At 43.4% G+C, this 15,720-nt stretch overlaps 1 protein-coding gene across 3 annotated transcripts in view; it reads right to left on the bottom strand.

Annotated features, from left to right (window-relative positions):
- LOC126362137 (solute carrier organic anion transporter family member 74D-like) overlaps positions 1–15,720 on the bottom strand; it is a 348,252-nt gene that overhangs the window by 236,912 nt on the left and 95,620 nt on the right. Inside the window, exon 2 of one of the 3 annotated variants that reach the window (XM_050007854.1) lies at positions 4,660–4,762. The exons of the other annotated variants lie outside the window; for them this stretch is intronic. The gene's annotated coding sequence lies outside the window, so the exon portion shown is untranslated. The remainder of the gene's footprint in view (positions 1–4,659; positions 4,763–15,720) is intronic. 3 annotated transcript variants of the gene reach the window in all.

Genomic DNA, 15,720 nt, shown 5'->3' with positions numbered 1-15,720 from the left:
TGTGTGATGTCTTTAGGTTAGTTAGGTTTAAGTAGTTTTCAGTTCTAGGGGACTGATGACCTCAGATGTTACGTTCCATAGTGCTTAGAGCCATTTGAACCATTTTACTATAAAAAACCGGCGCCGAGGTAACTGTTGGTGTACCACGTGACGTGGATGATAGTGCTGAACGACGGCTGCGGAGATGCGTACGAGCGAATAGACATGCAACTGTTAAACAACTGACCTCCCAGGTGAGCTAGCGAAAGTAGCTGCGTATGAGCCCCCGCAGTAGGCGCCTAATTCATGTACCCGTTCATCGGTGAGAAAGGCTGGGATTCGGACGCCAATACCGCAACTGGATTGGTTCAAATGGCTCTGAGCACTATGGGACTTAACTTCTGAGGTCATCAGTCCCCTAAAACTTAGAACTACTTAAACCTAACTAACCTAAGGACATCACACATATCCATGCCCGAGGCAGGATTCGAACCCGTGACCGTAGCGGTCGCGCGGTTCCAGACTGTAGTGCCTAGAACCGCTCGGCCACTCGGGCCGTCACCGCGACTGGACGTTCACTGGTGGCGACAGGTGGCATTTATAGATGAATCGCGTTTTATGCTCCATCGAACTGATGGCCGTTGGAGTGTCGGCATGAAACGTCTGAAAGACAACGCTCTGCATGCTTTATGGTGGCATTCCCTGGTTGATCTCGTCTTTCTGGAAGGTACAACGGATCAACACAAGTACGCATCTATCCTTGGGGATCATGTCCACCCCTAGACGCAGGTTTTTTTTTCTTGGGAGCGATGTCATCTACCGACAGGACAATGCAACGTGTCACACAGCTGGCAGTGTGTGGGCGTGGGTCAAAGAGCATCGGACTGAATTTACCGCACTCCCGTGATCACCAAACACACCGTTTTTAAGAACAGTTGAGAATCTGTTGGACCACCTCGATGGAGCTGTTCGTGCCCTGGATTCTCGCCACAGCACTGGAGTCGGCGTGGCTTCACATCCCTGTCGGTGCCTTCCTGAACCTCACAGACTCTCTCCTGCACCTCTCGCAGCGGTGCGCGCTGCAAAAACTGGTTGTTCTGGCTTGCGACAGGTGGTCGCATTAATGTGACTGCACAGTGTGAAACGTCAAAGCCTATAAAAAGTTTCCTAATTCAAATGTAACTATTTCCGCTATGCCATTTCTGCTGTATTAGGTAACATGTGACGGTGTTTTTCGCCGGAGTCTTGTTTCGAAAAGAAAGTAACTATCAAAAATAACATTCGTGTATTGGAAAGTCGAGTGAAGTGCCCAAACGTGCGAATCTTTAGACTTCGTGCAGAATTGGTGCGTCTCATAATAAGAATTGTCAACAGCAGAAATATGAGCTCCGTACGCATGAAATATTGTTTATATTCTTTCGCTTTCAGTGGGGTAAGTTGTAGTTGCATGCAGTTTCGAAAATATTTCTTCAAGACAATTTAGCTTATGTCATGTCATCAATGCGTTTCTCTCTGTTTGCATTTATTTTACAGTCATTCACGGCTTTTGATATTATACTAACACTTAGGGCAGGCTAAAATATACAACCATCTCGGAAATTAAGTGTAAAAGAATTGAAAACAAACATTCGTCGTACGGCATATATAACGTTAACTTTCGGCTGTTTTCCTCGCTGCTGGGGCGCTAGTGTCTCCCAACGGTTAGACGGTAACTACTTTTACAGGAATGAGTGTCACAACTCTGTTAGACTGTGATTTCAGAGAAATGTGTAGTGACGTCAATCTAACAGAATCTCTCGCAGTCAGTGCTCTAGCACCTGACTTACCATGCACATTCGAAAAGCTACGACTCAAGTCCTCTTTTTCGACACGATAGTGTCTGTCAGCTAGCAAACAGAACGAGGTTTGGAGCTGTTTTACCATATCCCGAAGTGTTTCTCGCTGTAGGTTATATATCTACGTACACATTACTCCATAAGCCAGCATGGCGGAGGATAACTTCTAGTGCTGCTAGTCTCTCCCTTTTCGTTCCACTCGCAACTAAAGCGAGAGAAAACGACTCCGTATGCCTCCATATGGGCCCTAATTTTTCTTACTTTCGCGGGCCCTATACGAGATGTACCTCGCTGGCAATATAATCGTACTTAGACAGTTGCAAATTCACTAAATTTTGTCAATAGCGTTTCGCGAAAAGAACGTTCATGCAATATTTCCGTAATTGTCGCTTGTAGGTTGATCCTACCGGTAGCAAATCTAGTTGCTAGTTTCTTTCTTAGACTTTCCCGGCGATTTGATGACACCTCGCGAAACTCGGGTTTTCTGCCGGATATCAGCGTCTTCCAAACACGATATTTCGACGTCATTACTTGACGTCCTCATCAGGTGTTCCCTGAGACTCAGCTTCAGGGAACACCTGATGAAGACGTCAAGTAATGATGTCGAAATAACGTGTTTGGAAGACGCTGATATCCGGCAGAAAACCCGATTTCCACGAGATGCTAGTTTCTTAATTGCTTCGACGTATTCCTTTAATCCGAGATGGTAGCGATCCCAAACAATCGAGCAGTACTCAAGAATAGGTCGCAGTGGTGTTCTGCACGCCATCTTCTTTAGATTTAAACTTTGATATAATTATTTCAATAAACATAATCGACCATTTGCCTTCCCTACAACCTACCTCATCTGCTCATCCGATTTCATATCGTATTGCACCGTTACGACCAGATCTTTAACCAAAGTGACTGTGACAAACAACACACTCTAATACCGTATTCGTACGTAACAGGATTGTTTCCTTACTCGTCTGCTTTAGCTTATATTTTTCCACATTTACGGCAAGCTGGCATTCATCACACCAAATAGAAATTCTAATCCTATGTCGTCCTATAGTCACTCAACGGCGACAGTTTCCCGTACACTAGCGTATAAGTAAACAGTCGCAGATTCCTGCTCACATTACCCATCATATCTTTAATAAGAGAGAACAAGAGTGGTCCTACATCATTTCCCGGGGCACCCTCGTCTTTGATGAACACTTGCCGTCCAGCACAACGTACTGGGTTCTGTTCCATAAGGATTCTTCATTCAAATATCTAAAAACGTATTCCACAGGGTCGGCTTTCGTTATCTGTGGGGCACTGTGCCAAATTCTATGTAATCACTATCCAATACTACCGTGCTGGCTGTCACTACAGCTTAAAGCCGATTGAAATAACAATTCACGCAGCGCTCTTTCAAACGTACTTACTCAAATGTAACAGAGGTTGCAACATCAACTGATCATTGCCGTCATTTTTCGTAATCTGTGATTAAAGTGAAGAACTTTTTCCACACTTTTTGGATCGCTTTCATCTCTTTCATTTTTATCTGTCAATTAAAATTAACGTTGGTATAGTTATTGTATTTTCAATACAATCGTTTCACACGCAACGCAGTGGTCTAACAGATTTTAGAATTTCGATAGATGTTTTACTCCTTGTGTTGAAACTGTCCTCGAAGGGATTCGTTTCGTACAAGCCTGTTTTTCAGTATTCAGTCTTGAGCTTCAGGTTTGAAGAATTTCGGCGCACTAATTTAGAGGTAGTTACCTGGACACGGGTGGGTGGAGAGAGAGAGAGAGAGAGAGAGAGAGAGAGAGAGAGAGAGAGAGAGAGAGAGAGAGAGAGAAACTCTATAGCCTCTTTCAGAGAGTATCGAGAAAAAATGAATTTTCTAAGAATTGAATGTCTTATCAGACGTAAGTAAACTAACTGCACTTTTATTTCCGCACTTATCATTAACACATGTTTGAGATAAAGTAGTATCTGATGTTCCCTTAAGCTAAAGACGTAAGGGAACAGCCAATAAACCCTTAGGATACTTTTTTTATTAGTGACCAAAGAATCTGAGTGACTAGAAAGATCAAAATTTTGAAAACAGTATTTCGTGTCTGCCATGTGAAGCGAAAAATAGCAAGTAACTCATTTCTTTTCACAATTAAGTTTATTGCACTCATATACTCGCATAAAATATTTTATTGGCTAAGTCGGTTTCGAATTACCATTCCTTTTCAATTTTCCATGTATAATTTTTGTCTTAAGATACATAAAAATATGGTAAGGGTCACACAAATGGGGAATAAATTTTACGCTACCACTTGACTGCAATAAATTTAATCGTAAAATACGATCTGACGACTGACCCATCATCATTGATGTTGCTTCTAGTTTACCTAAGTACTTTAAATGTGCCTGTGACTGGAGTATACAACGGCTATCATTGTGTCATAACACATTCGTCTAAATTTTCTAGTTCCGTCGTTTCATTTTCATTGTCGTACCTCTCTTACGTGAACTCACAGACAACGCCCTCGGAAGAACTGTTCACCAGGAAAGGCGAAAAGCCGAAACAAGAAATCTTAAGCAATATTATGTCATCGTCAGCACATGTTGTTTTAGAGAAATTCGCTTTAGAAACTTCCCTATCAAAATATTGTGTTTCAGTCAGATCCCAAACGACGTTACCCAACAACTCAATCCTAGATGTGTGGCCATACATATAAATACCTAAAGTCGCGATAATGATTATTTGAATGCAATGAATTCATACGGGCGGATTAATTGCTCTAGAGCAAGAAACACCAGTTTCTAGCTAAGTACAACAGGCCAGAAAGTCAGAGAGCAGCTAGTGTTCATGACTTACGTGGGAGAAGCGGCCAGCGGTGCGTCGTGGGTGCAGTAACTACGTCATTTCTCCGAAAGCGTACACCTGCCTCAATCTTGCTGCCATTCGTATGGTAACATACCTGAAAAAATAAAAATGAATTCGAGCATATTAGAAATAAAACTCTTAATTTATTTCGATGTTTCTACATAGATATGAAATGATGGTCGATTACATTCATAGGAATGGTTTTGTTTGTGAGAAAGATCATTGAACTTCCAGATATTCTCTGTATTGTTTACTTGCACTATGTATTAAACCAGAAACAAGATTGATAACTTTTCTAAGATTTTCGGTATTGTAACAAGATGATACTAGTGATCCAAAGATGTTTATAATTACAGGAAAATTTGCCAGAACCATAGGTTTGTATTTTAGCGCATAGTATTTTTAAACTTTCCTTCTTAGGTTAAAGAGTTAGGGTACAGATCAAATCTGTCACGTGTCAGTGAGAGCGTTACGCTGAGACAACAAACCACCCCTTTCCTCCACCAACCACCAAACCATTACTTTCGTCTCCAGAGAACTAAACTACAGTTTATGGTGGCAGGGTAATCATCGGTAGTAACATCACTTAGATACAACAATGACCACAAAGCAGCAGCAACAATCCTTCGAACAACTATTACACTATAACATACCGTCCATGTAACAAACCTGATCCCTGCAATTACGACGAGGAAGCAACTCTTAATTCGCCTGGGACAGTATCACCTTTGAGAAGAGCTCTCGAGCTCAATATCGGTTCTTGGTGTCTTAAACATTAACACAATACGGACTACAGGTACTGGTTAACTGTCATGTGAGAATGCCCATGTTTTATCATTTTGCGAATACGTATTTGTAGAGTTACTGCACAAACTACACATGAAAGTCAAATAATTTATGAAATGTGACAGATAATTAATTAATATCAACTTGTATTTACAAAAATTTGACACAATTTTCCTACTCCTTGTTTCATTGCTTCACATCGTGTGCTGGAGATCTTCATTAATTTTCGTTCCAGTTCAAGGGCAGACTCCGAAGTTTTGCACACTCGACAAATACTAGCCGATCAAAGCTATCTGGACACCCCTCCTATGCACTGTAGAATTGACCGCGAAGAGTGTATGTGTGTGTATATGTAGTTTGGAGTTTACGGGTGCTCAATGACGAGATTATCAGAGCCCCTACAAATATTAAAAGAAGCGAATGTGGAGAAAGTGACCCACACGATCATTCTATCTCATACTCTGTAAGACAACAGAGAAAGGGTGAAAGCTGCTATTTCAGGAATTAAAACTTAAGTAAAACGACAGAGGAGCTAAACTAGCAGCACAGGAAAAAGTGAGTGGCTGATTACTTACAAAAAACGAGGGTGAGCCAGTAATCCTGTTAGCACACCAAGTACGTCTCCTTAAAATCTTAGGAAACAAGTTGGATATATCACAAAACCTTAAAATTCTAACAACGAGATGTCACGAAAGGTGGACTCGACAGTATAGAAGGAAGTGCGAAATACTGTATTGTCATCACAGAGAAGCAGTAACAGTAGAAATGGTAGGTCACGAGAGTTCAGTGACTTCAAACGTGGACTAGTCATTGGATGTCGCTTGAATAACAAACAGATAAGGAAAATTTCAACCCTTTTAAAGCCACTTAAGTCGATTGTTGGTGCTGTGACTGCGAAGTGGAAACGCGAAGGAGGAACCAAAACTACACCAGGTTCGAGCAAACCTCATGTACTGAGGAACAGGGACCATCGAGCATTGCGAAAGGCGGTTGTAAAATATCACTTGAAATCAGAGGCGGGGATCATCCGTAAGTCCCGAAGTGACGCCAGAAGTCCAGCTAGTACAAAGGCTGTGTGTAGGGAGTTCAAGAGAATGAGTTGCAATGGTCCAGCAGGTTCTCATACGTCACACATTTCTGTGGTCAGTGCCAAGTGACGCTTGATATGGTGGGAAGAGGATAGCCAGTGGACAAGGAATGGCTGGCAATGAGTGATCTGGAATAATGAATGACGCTATACCCTCTGGAAAACAGGTGGAATGGTTTGGGTTTGGCCAATGCCTGGAGAACGTCATCTGCAACCATGTGTAGTGCCAAGACTAAAGTACGGAGGAGGTTGTGGTGGTTGTGGTGGTGGTGGTGGTGGTGGTGGTGGTGGTGGTGGTGGTGGTGGTGATACGATATGGGGTAGTTTTCCATTGTTAGGTTGTGGTTCCCTTATTGCGTTGAAGAAAACGCTAAATGCGGAAGGAACTGAACACATGTTAAAGCGTTATGTAGTGCGTACAGTAGAGGAACTGTTCGGAGGCAAAGATTAATTGCATCACCGTGACAGTGCAGCCCGTCATACAGCAGCAACGATAAGGCAATGGTTTGTGGAGAATAACTCCGGAAATGAACTGGTCTGCCCACGGCCCCATCATGAAACCAAGGAACACCTTTGGGATAAGTTAGAACGTCGAAGCTCGCTCCAGATTCCAGCGTCCAACGTCACTAATTTCATACCACCAGGGTGTACATACCATATACTGTATTAATGAACACTAGCAGGCGTCCAGTTACTTCTGATCAGATAGTGTACGCCTTAGTTTAATTGACAATGTGATGTGAACCATTTACAGTATTTGTAAGTAGGAAAACTGGAGCGGAAAGACACTGTACCGCTGCTGTGTGATGGGCTACTGTTGGAGTCAGAAGGCGACGGACAGCCGACCACGTGGTGGGCGCAGCCGCAGGTGGTTCGCTTGCACGGCCAGGCCGGTCCCTGATGAGGGTCCTAATGGGATTTACGACACGCCGTGAAGGCTGCCGCTGCAGCTGCAGCCATTAGCAGCTACGCATTGCCATGCCGTGCCTTGTCTCGTGTCGCAGCACACCCTATCTGGCCGGCGACGCCCTGACTCATTGTTTGGGTAAGGCATATCGGCCGGTCTGGTCTCTACTACACTTGTGCAAGCGTTCTTATTGGTCTTCAGAGCACAAGGAATGCTTGAAGCCTATTAGTGGATAGTAGATGTCTAGATTTGCATTGTCTGATATACTACACTTACCACATGTCTTGATAATTTTAGCAAATTAGTGAAGTGCTATCTTCCTTCCCGAAATTAATTGTCAAGCCTGAACAATTCTTCGGAATTTTATCTGCTTCGTGCTGCAGCTGTAATTACGCCTCTGAATTCGTATTCCGTTACGTAACCCGCAGTTTCTCTGCCTGATACGGACGCGGCTTGGTCTCCAATGGAATTCTGCGAGTCAGATATTCTCGCTGCGATATTAGGTTAATGGCAGTCTTGTTACTTTATGCAGGCACCGAGTAAAAGGGCGCAGTGGTCAGCCACTGGACTCGTTCGAGAGGACAGTGATTCAGATCCCTGTCTTACCATCCAGAACTAGGTGTTCCGTGTTTTCCTTAGCACGATCAAGGAATATGTTGAGTCGGCTGCTTTGAAAGGACACAGCTGATTTCCTTCCCCATGCTTCTCAGTTCGAGGCTGCGCTACGTCTGTAATGAGATCGTCATCGACAAAACGTTAAATTCTGGTCTTCCTACAGTCTCTTGGAAATTTGTGGTAAGTTCCTATGGGACCAAACTACTGAGGTCATCGGTCCCTAGGCTTACACACTACTTATGCTATGGACATCACTCAAACCCATGCCCGAGGGAGGACTCGAACCTCCAACGGGGGGGTGGGGGGGGGGGGAGCCCCGCGAACCGTGACAAGGCGCCTCTGACCGCACAGCTACCCCGTGCGGCCCTTCCCTCTTTATGTAGTTCATTGTTTCGGAGAGTTTTAACAGGCGACAGGACGTACGATGGAACACTGTTGCTATACGGAAATGTTGTGTACAGTGTACACCCAGAAGCGTTCGTCGTGGGCTGTCTTAACATTCCTGTGGTGGAATGAGAACGCTGCGTAACGAGCCAGCACTGCTGCTTCGAGAGTCCAGCAAGTAAATAAGGTAAGGCAGACAACGGCATGCCGATGGCGATGGGTATCAGAAGCACGCGGCTCTAACAAATGCCTGCCTACTCCTCTGGGCGGGAAAGGGAAGCTGGGGAGAGCGAAACGAAGCAGCGGCGCACCGCATCAGTCAGTGTCCAAGACGTTATCGCTCAGCACCTAGCCTGCCAAGAAGCAGCAACAGCATCTTAACCTTAGTTTTGTAAACTCTAGTTCACATCTATTTCATTCACGCCGCACTCGGAGACCACTTGCTTTGCAAACTAAAAGGCGCTGTTCACCTAGGAGATACATTAATGGAAAAGTAGACAAAATAGACAACCTGAAGCAATAGCTCCTCATTAATTAAATTTTTTATTCACATAGTGACCAGGTTATAGAGAACAGTTCGTACAGCTTCAAGCGCAACGTGCTGTCTTGCGAGACTGTCACGTGAACGAGAGCCCGGACCGAACCAGACCCGAGCGGATTAACGATCGCTGTTCTGGAAGATCGACCAGTGTCGGTGTGGTTTTAGGTGGTTTTCGACGCTAGTTTAGGCAAATTCAGGACTGGCCGTCTCAGAAAATACGATACACAAATGCTATAACACAAATAACAAATTGTACACGATTCACATACAAATGGCTCGCACGATTTTCCTACTTTCGTTAGTTGACGACTGGTTCCTGTGGTGCCAAGAGGATGTGGAAATAATGCAATATAAATAAAATACATATGCCATATAATGAAAGCAGTTGACTCCATACGACAGGATGAATGCTAGAGAAGACAGTATACAGGTAATATTCCGCAATTTTACAATCTTGTTTGTGTGTTAGTCCCTGTGCAATTGACAATAGCTGCTTGTGTGGCGCAGAGAAAATAATTCACGATCACAAATGTGTGTTGAATTGCTAATTACGTCCACCTAGGTGACACTCGTTATGGGGAAAAAAACTGCGAAGTGATCAGTAGCAGAACATTATTGTAATGCAATTCTGTGTGCAGATCTGGAGAATATTTTGTCACCGGCCATTGATCATACAGGGTATAACGGGAATAAGTGCAGGTATTTCTGTTGGTGATCGAGGACGATGCACTGAACAACATTACTTCAGTATTTACAGCATTTGTAGACAAATAATTACAACTATTATGTGTCGTATGTTTTTAGGTTGGGTACTACCTCCACCTATATATGGAGAGAACAAGCCATAATTCTTATTTTCCCCCTGTCAGAAGGTTAGGTGTTGAAGCGTGGACGTGTGAACGAAAAACGGTTAGTCTACACTGACAAGCGTAGTCTATTTAGTGATGTAGTTACGACCGTGCAGAAAACACCAGACTGTAAAGTTTGTGATTTGTTTGTGGGGAGACTGTTAGACGGAGGGTTCAAACAACCAACACACAGATGTGTGTAAATATTACGATCCCAAATAAAACCAATCTGCACTTATACCCGTTACACCCTGTATTGCCGAGGCTTTTCTACTGGGAGAGAACGGACACGGCACTTCACATGTTTGTCGGCTCCACTCGATACAGTGTTGCTACATAGGTGTTAAATTTTGACATTTCAGCAAATATATCAGCATTTATGCATCTCGTTGCATTTAAAAGTTAGCTGCTTAGTTGTATAAAGTGAATGGTCAATCCAACACTTCTTTTCCTTCATTTCGCATAAAAATAACATTTTGAAATGCAAACAGCGACCTGCCAGGCTAATTAAGTCTCAAACTCCCATTTCTCGAGTCGATACTCTATAGCTCACATGACAAGCGAAAAGCGCTCTTAAGCAATTGTTAGACACTACTTAGATCCGTATCAGGAGTTTCAATGACGTCACTCTAAGTCCCTCCACTGCTGTGGCGAAATCCACACATTCCAGCGACGTGACGTATTTCTCAGAGCAATTACATGTAAACGTTTATTGGTTAATCCAGATTAATCCCCTGCGCTGCTCTAAATCTGCCCGAGTGAGGCTCGCCAACCTCACTTTGTTCACGAGATACGGTCTAGCTCTTCACTGCTGCAGATTCAATAATTAAAAGCGCTAGAGCTATGTACTTTCAGAAAAGTTGTGAGATGTGGTTACTGGATTGGAAAACTGGAAAATGTACACCGCTAGCAGTTCATATACCGCCTTTAGCTGGCTCCTGACGGCATCCGAGGATAATCATCAAAAAACACAAACACGAGTGTAGTTCAAAGACAGTTGTTAAAAAGACACAAAAACGCCACACTTAACACATATAGTTTACATGCTTCAGTAAAAATCGGCATTTCTGTCTCATTCACTGTACATCACCATCCAAATAACTACTGGCGTGGTATGAGGCGTCTTGATACTGAGTACATACAGCACCACTTAAGCGCGATCCTCGCTGAGGAAACAGCGATATGATTTATCGGAATACTACGTGCGTGCACGGAGACGCACTTTCGATTCGTGCAGGGTTTCCATAGTTCAAAAATGGCGTGGTTGATCACGCAGTACCACTTACCATTTACTTCGGAAGCACACTTCAGCAGAATTACACGGAAATATATACTGAAGGACCCTGTCTCCTCAGAGTGCACTCGGCTTCCCTCTTACACCACACGAAGGCGCCAGCTGACTCCCCAAATTTGCGAGTTCCAACCAGCACCGGGAAATTATCTTTCAGTCTGCAGTCGAATGCAGGTATGTGGGTCGGCCATTTCTTACTCCCTCTGACAGCACTACTCTGCAAAGTGCTGCCGGCCGCGGTGGTCTAGTGGTTCTAGGCGCGCAGTCCGGAACCGCGGGACTGCTACGGTCGCAGGTTCGAATCCTGCCTCGGGCATGGATGTGTGTGCTGTCCTTAGGTTAGTTAGGTTTAAGTAGTTCTAAGTTCTAGGGGACTGATAACCACAGCAGTTAAGTCCCATAGTGCTCAGAGCCATTTTTTTGCAAAGTGCTGCTTCCTGCCAGGACTCCTCCCAGAAGTATCTTTCTGACAGGCACTGGAAAACGCCTGCCGTCTTTGGAAACTCACGAACGCTTGAGCCAGCCTGTTAGACGTTCGCGACAACCCATGTAGAAGGATCACGTGAAAATGAGACTATCAGCTACAAGGCCAGCGAAACCCCCATCCCCGAGATACTGGGAACACGCTGTATTGTCCACAATAGCGAACAGAAGGAGCACACAAGTGCGACCAAGAAATGCTGTGTTACAATCGGTTTACAGAAAACCGAAGTTGGGAGCCCATGTAAACGCAGTGGCAGCGCCGCGAAGTGGTGTGCAAAGGTAGCAGCGTGACGTCGCAGCCTGCGTGGCAGGAGGAGGGGGAGAGAGAGGAGAGGAGAGGAGAGGACCGGGATAACGGTGAGCCGCAATTAGCGACGTCACAGCGCTCGCTTCTCGCTCTGGGCGAGCATGCGATCCGTGGCGCGACAACGCTGGCCGACTCTGCTTTGGTTCTCGGCTCCTCTGTGCGCCGCTGTTGCTTCTGTTGCTGCTGCCTGTGTCTGTTGAACCGATGGTACAGCTGAAGACGACGCAATAGCTGACGTCAATTAGCTAGTTAGTTAATTAGAACGATTCACTTTACAGGGTACGCGCACCTAATTAATTTCAGTGATTGGCTACATGACTGTCAATTACAAGGTCCTCAATGACACGCTTTCCTAAATTATTTTCCAACTATATTCACACAACGATATTTAAAACTAGTATTTTCTTAGTATATAAAAATTAGTCTGAAATAGAAGTTCTCCGCAATAAATTATTTTAAGTTAGACTTAAAACTCGCTTTACTACCTATCAGACATTTCATGTTGTTGGGAAAAGGATCAAAAATTTTGGTTGAAACTTATTGAAATTTCTGAGCCTTTTCTTTTGTGGCATGTTGAGTTCAAAGAGTGATAGCCTTTGGCGAGTTTTCCTTCTGGGTTGACAAGGTGTGAGAAATAGTTTCACTTTATTGCGTATTCGCTTGCAGAGGGCCTTGGGCTCTCTGTGGATACTCGAGTCCTTTGAGGGTGTTGATTAGGTAGTAGTACGAGTGATTGATAGTAACTATTTACATGTATCATACCGAATAACTGAACATCGCATCTTTGATGGTCCCGTTGGGGTGCAATAATGGCTCGAGGCACCTTGTATTTGTGCCAATGTCGTGGTAGGGCCTGGCCTACTTTCGCAAGTTAGCGGACATTTCCACGATATTCGTGTAATTGGTGACAAAGACAAGCTGCCTGGTCTTTTATCTTCTCAGCGACGTATTTTTCTCCAGTCAGATCGTGTATTTCTCTCTTCCTGGCCCGCCTTGGGGCGCCTAGACTCAATTTCAAACATCTGTTTTGTGGTGGTTGCAAACTGCGTATACTGGAGTCACATGTTGTTCCCGAAGATGTCGAGCCGTACAGCAAGGATGGTTGTTCCGTTGCTCTATAAGTTTTAATTTCGTTGATAGGTTGTGATTCCTGCTCGTGAAAAACGGTGTGAGTGCCCGGGTCATCTTTTATGAGCCGCTAACAGCAATAATAACGTGTAGTAATATTATTTATTTTCTTCTAGCATCGAAGGCATGGATATCACTGTTCTCAAGTTACGATCAATTCACAGTGAATTTTTGATCCAAGCCAGGAAATTTTGTGATGGAATATTTATGACAAAGATAAAACACCTCACTTCTTGAAGAGGTACCTACACATTGACCACATGTGAACACCACATATTCTTACTTTTGCAATCGGTAGCTACTTTCTTTCTAACTGGTAAATTATCCCAGAAAATAATTCCGTAAGACATTGTTGACCGGAAATATGCAAAATATATTAGTAGAATGATTCGTTTATTTCCAAGACTAGCATTTAATTACTTGAGCAGCTCAGTGATACGTTTCTTCCATATCAAGTGTTCATTAGCATGTACACGGGATGTACAATGCACTTCCATGTGGAATGCGTTTTCGCTGTTCTTTATCTTAGTAAGTGATTAACTTCTAAACAGAGAGGTGCCCACAACGGGGGGAAAAATAAGTATCTGTAGATAATTCTATATTATCTGAGTGTACAATTGCCGACTAACCTTTGCCGAATAACCTATAAAAACAATCATATGCTTTGAGCAACTTGGAGTAAGCGTACAGAACAATTAAAAATGCAATGACCACATGAAACTAAACTTAGGAAAAGCAGAAGCACAGTTACGAAGGAGGTAGCTCACGTAGGAGTCTTCAACTGATACTTGACTACAGCTGCTCAGTCTGTGATCCTTACTGGGTAGCAGACAAAGCAGGAAAAGAATATTCAAAGGCATGCAGAATGTTTCGTCGCGGGTTAGTTTATAAGCTCGAAGGCATAGCAGAATTGTTCATCGAAATTGAGTGACAGACGCTACAAGACAGAGGCCACGCATAACGATAAGGTTTACTATGAAAATATCGATGACCTACGTTCCTAGAAGAGTCAACGAACAAGTTCTCAATTACAAACACAAAAAAAATTAAAATTAACGAATTCGAGCCCATACAGAGGATTACCAACACAATTCGTGACTAGATCTCGAGGGATCTGTGGCAACGAAACTACTGCACTTAGAAGTTCCCATTACTACTTACTCTAAAGCAGCTTACTGAGTACAGATGTAGACCCAGGTAAACACGAAGAACATTTCTCGCATGCTTGAACGATACGAAGAGCTTATTTTTAAGCTATGGAAATAAGTTTAAAAATGTGGCGTTGCTTGTCAGAAGGGAACTGCACCCAGGAGGTTCTAGATAGTTGTCACAGTCATCGCAAGGGGACCGCCCAGGTGTGGGTACGGAACGAACATCGCTGCGAAATGAAAACTGTGAAAGTTTATGAGCCTGATAGCCGAGTCTCGGAATTTTGGCAGAAGTGGGAAAATTTGCGAGGAAAATAGGTTACATTTAATGGAATACCACTGAAATGAAAATTCAATGAAATGTAATAACTATACTGAGCAGCTACGAAGGAGGTAGCTGGAACAACGATGTTAAGCAAGTTTCCTAGTTCGCATAGCTACAGGGACTAGTAGTGTAGTCAGAAAAGAGAGCTGCAGTGCATTGGTGGAAGCCTCAAGGCTTCTACTGTGGATGTTGCAGAGCGTCTGATCTGTGCGTTTCTGAGATTGCTGGAGGCAGTACGCAATCCATTCTGCTGCCATCACAACTGCAACGGCCTTAGCCTACACTGTATGGGAATCGATTGGTGATATGAATTATAGAGCTTGCCAGTTTGCGACAGTTCATCTCAAAAGTGTATAGACTTAGTGTACCTATAGAAAGCGATCCTGCGAAGCTGGTCAAACGTTATTTCATTTTAAGATCACTTTCATTTTTCTATTTTTGAAGGATATCAACTCTTTTATTAACACTTGTGTACACCCATACTGACTTTCTGTTAAACCATCTAACTGAAATAATATGACAGCTGTCAATCCTCGTTCTAATAGACGTTATCACGATGAGAGTAATTTATGTTGATAAATCTGAATCCCCATTTTTAATTTCTGTTGTTGCATTCGAGTACATATCTCAATTCACAAATTAAATACAGCGCTCAGCAAGGATCAATGGGGTTGTGATTGACTGACCAGTTGCATACTAGTATACCATTACATACTATTGGAAAAATCAGAACGCCAGGATTTCATATTTTCAGTTTCCCAGCACTAAAGATTTTTCCAAGCAGTTAAATATAGGACACTGGTTCTCCATACTCTGATTGACACATGCTGGATATTTATAGATTACATGCCTGCTGCAACATTCTAGCTTCCAGGCGACTTCGATCTCTGCCTCCAAACTTGACGTGCATTAGTACTGAATGTAAGTAACCGCGCTGTCTTATCAACCAGATAAGTACGCTCACGTAACTAATCTATCGTGCCTTTATCTGCAAACGTTTGCAAGATTTGCTACGAATATCAACATACGAATGGTTCTGCTGCAGTGTGTACCGGATGGCCACTATTGGTAAACATGGCAGATAAGCGAACTCATAGCTGCTTGGTTATGAAGCACTCTCAGCGACAAATGTTTGCAGTATTTGTCGTCTAAATCAACATATGTAGCATTCTGGGTCAGCGTGTTCTGGGTTGGAACTGTCA

The sequence above is a fragment of the Schistocerca gregaria genome, chromosome 1 (genome assembly GCF_023897955.1).
Source record: "Schistocerca gregaria isolate iqSchGreg1 chromosome 1, iqSchGreg1.2, whole genome shotgun sequence".
Classification (NCBI taxonomy): Eukaryota; Metazoa; Arthropoda; class Insecta; order Orthoptera; family Acrididae; genus Schistocerca; species Schistocerca gregaria.
Note: the sequence above shows the minus strand (reverse complement) of the source record. Positions and strands in the feature narration are given on the sequence as shown.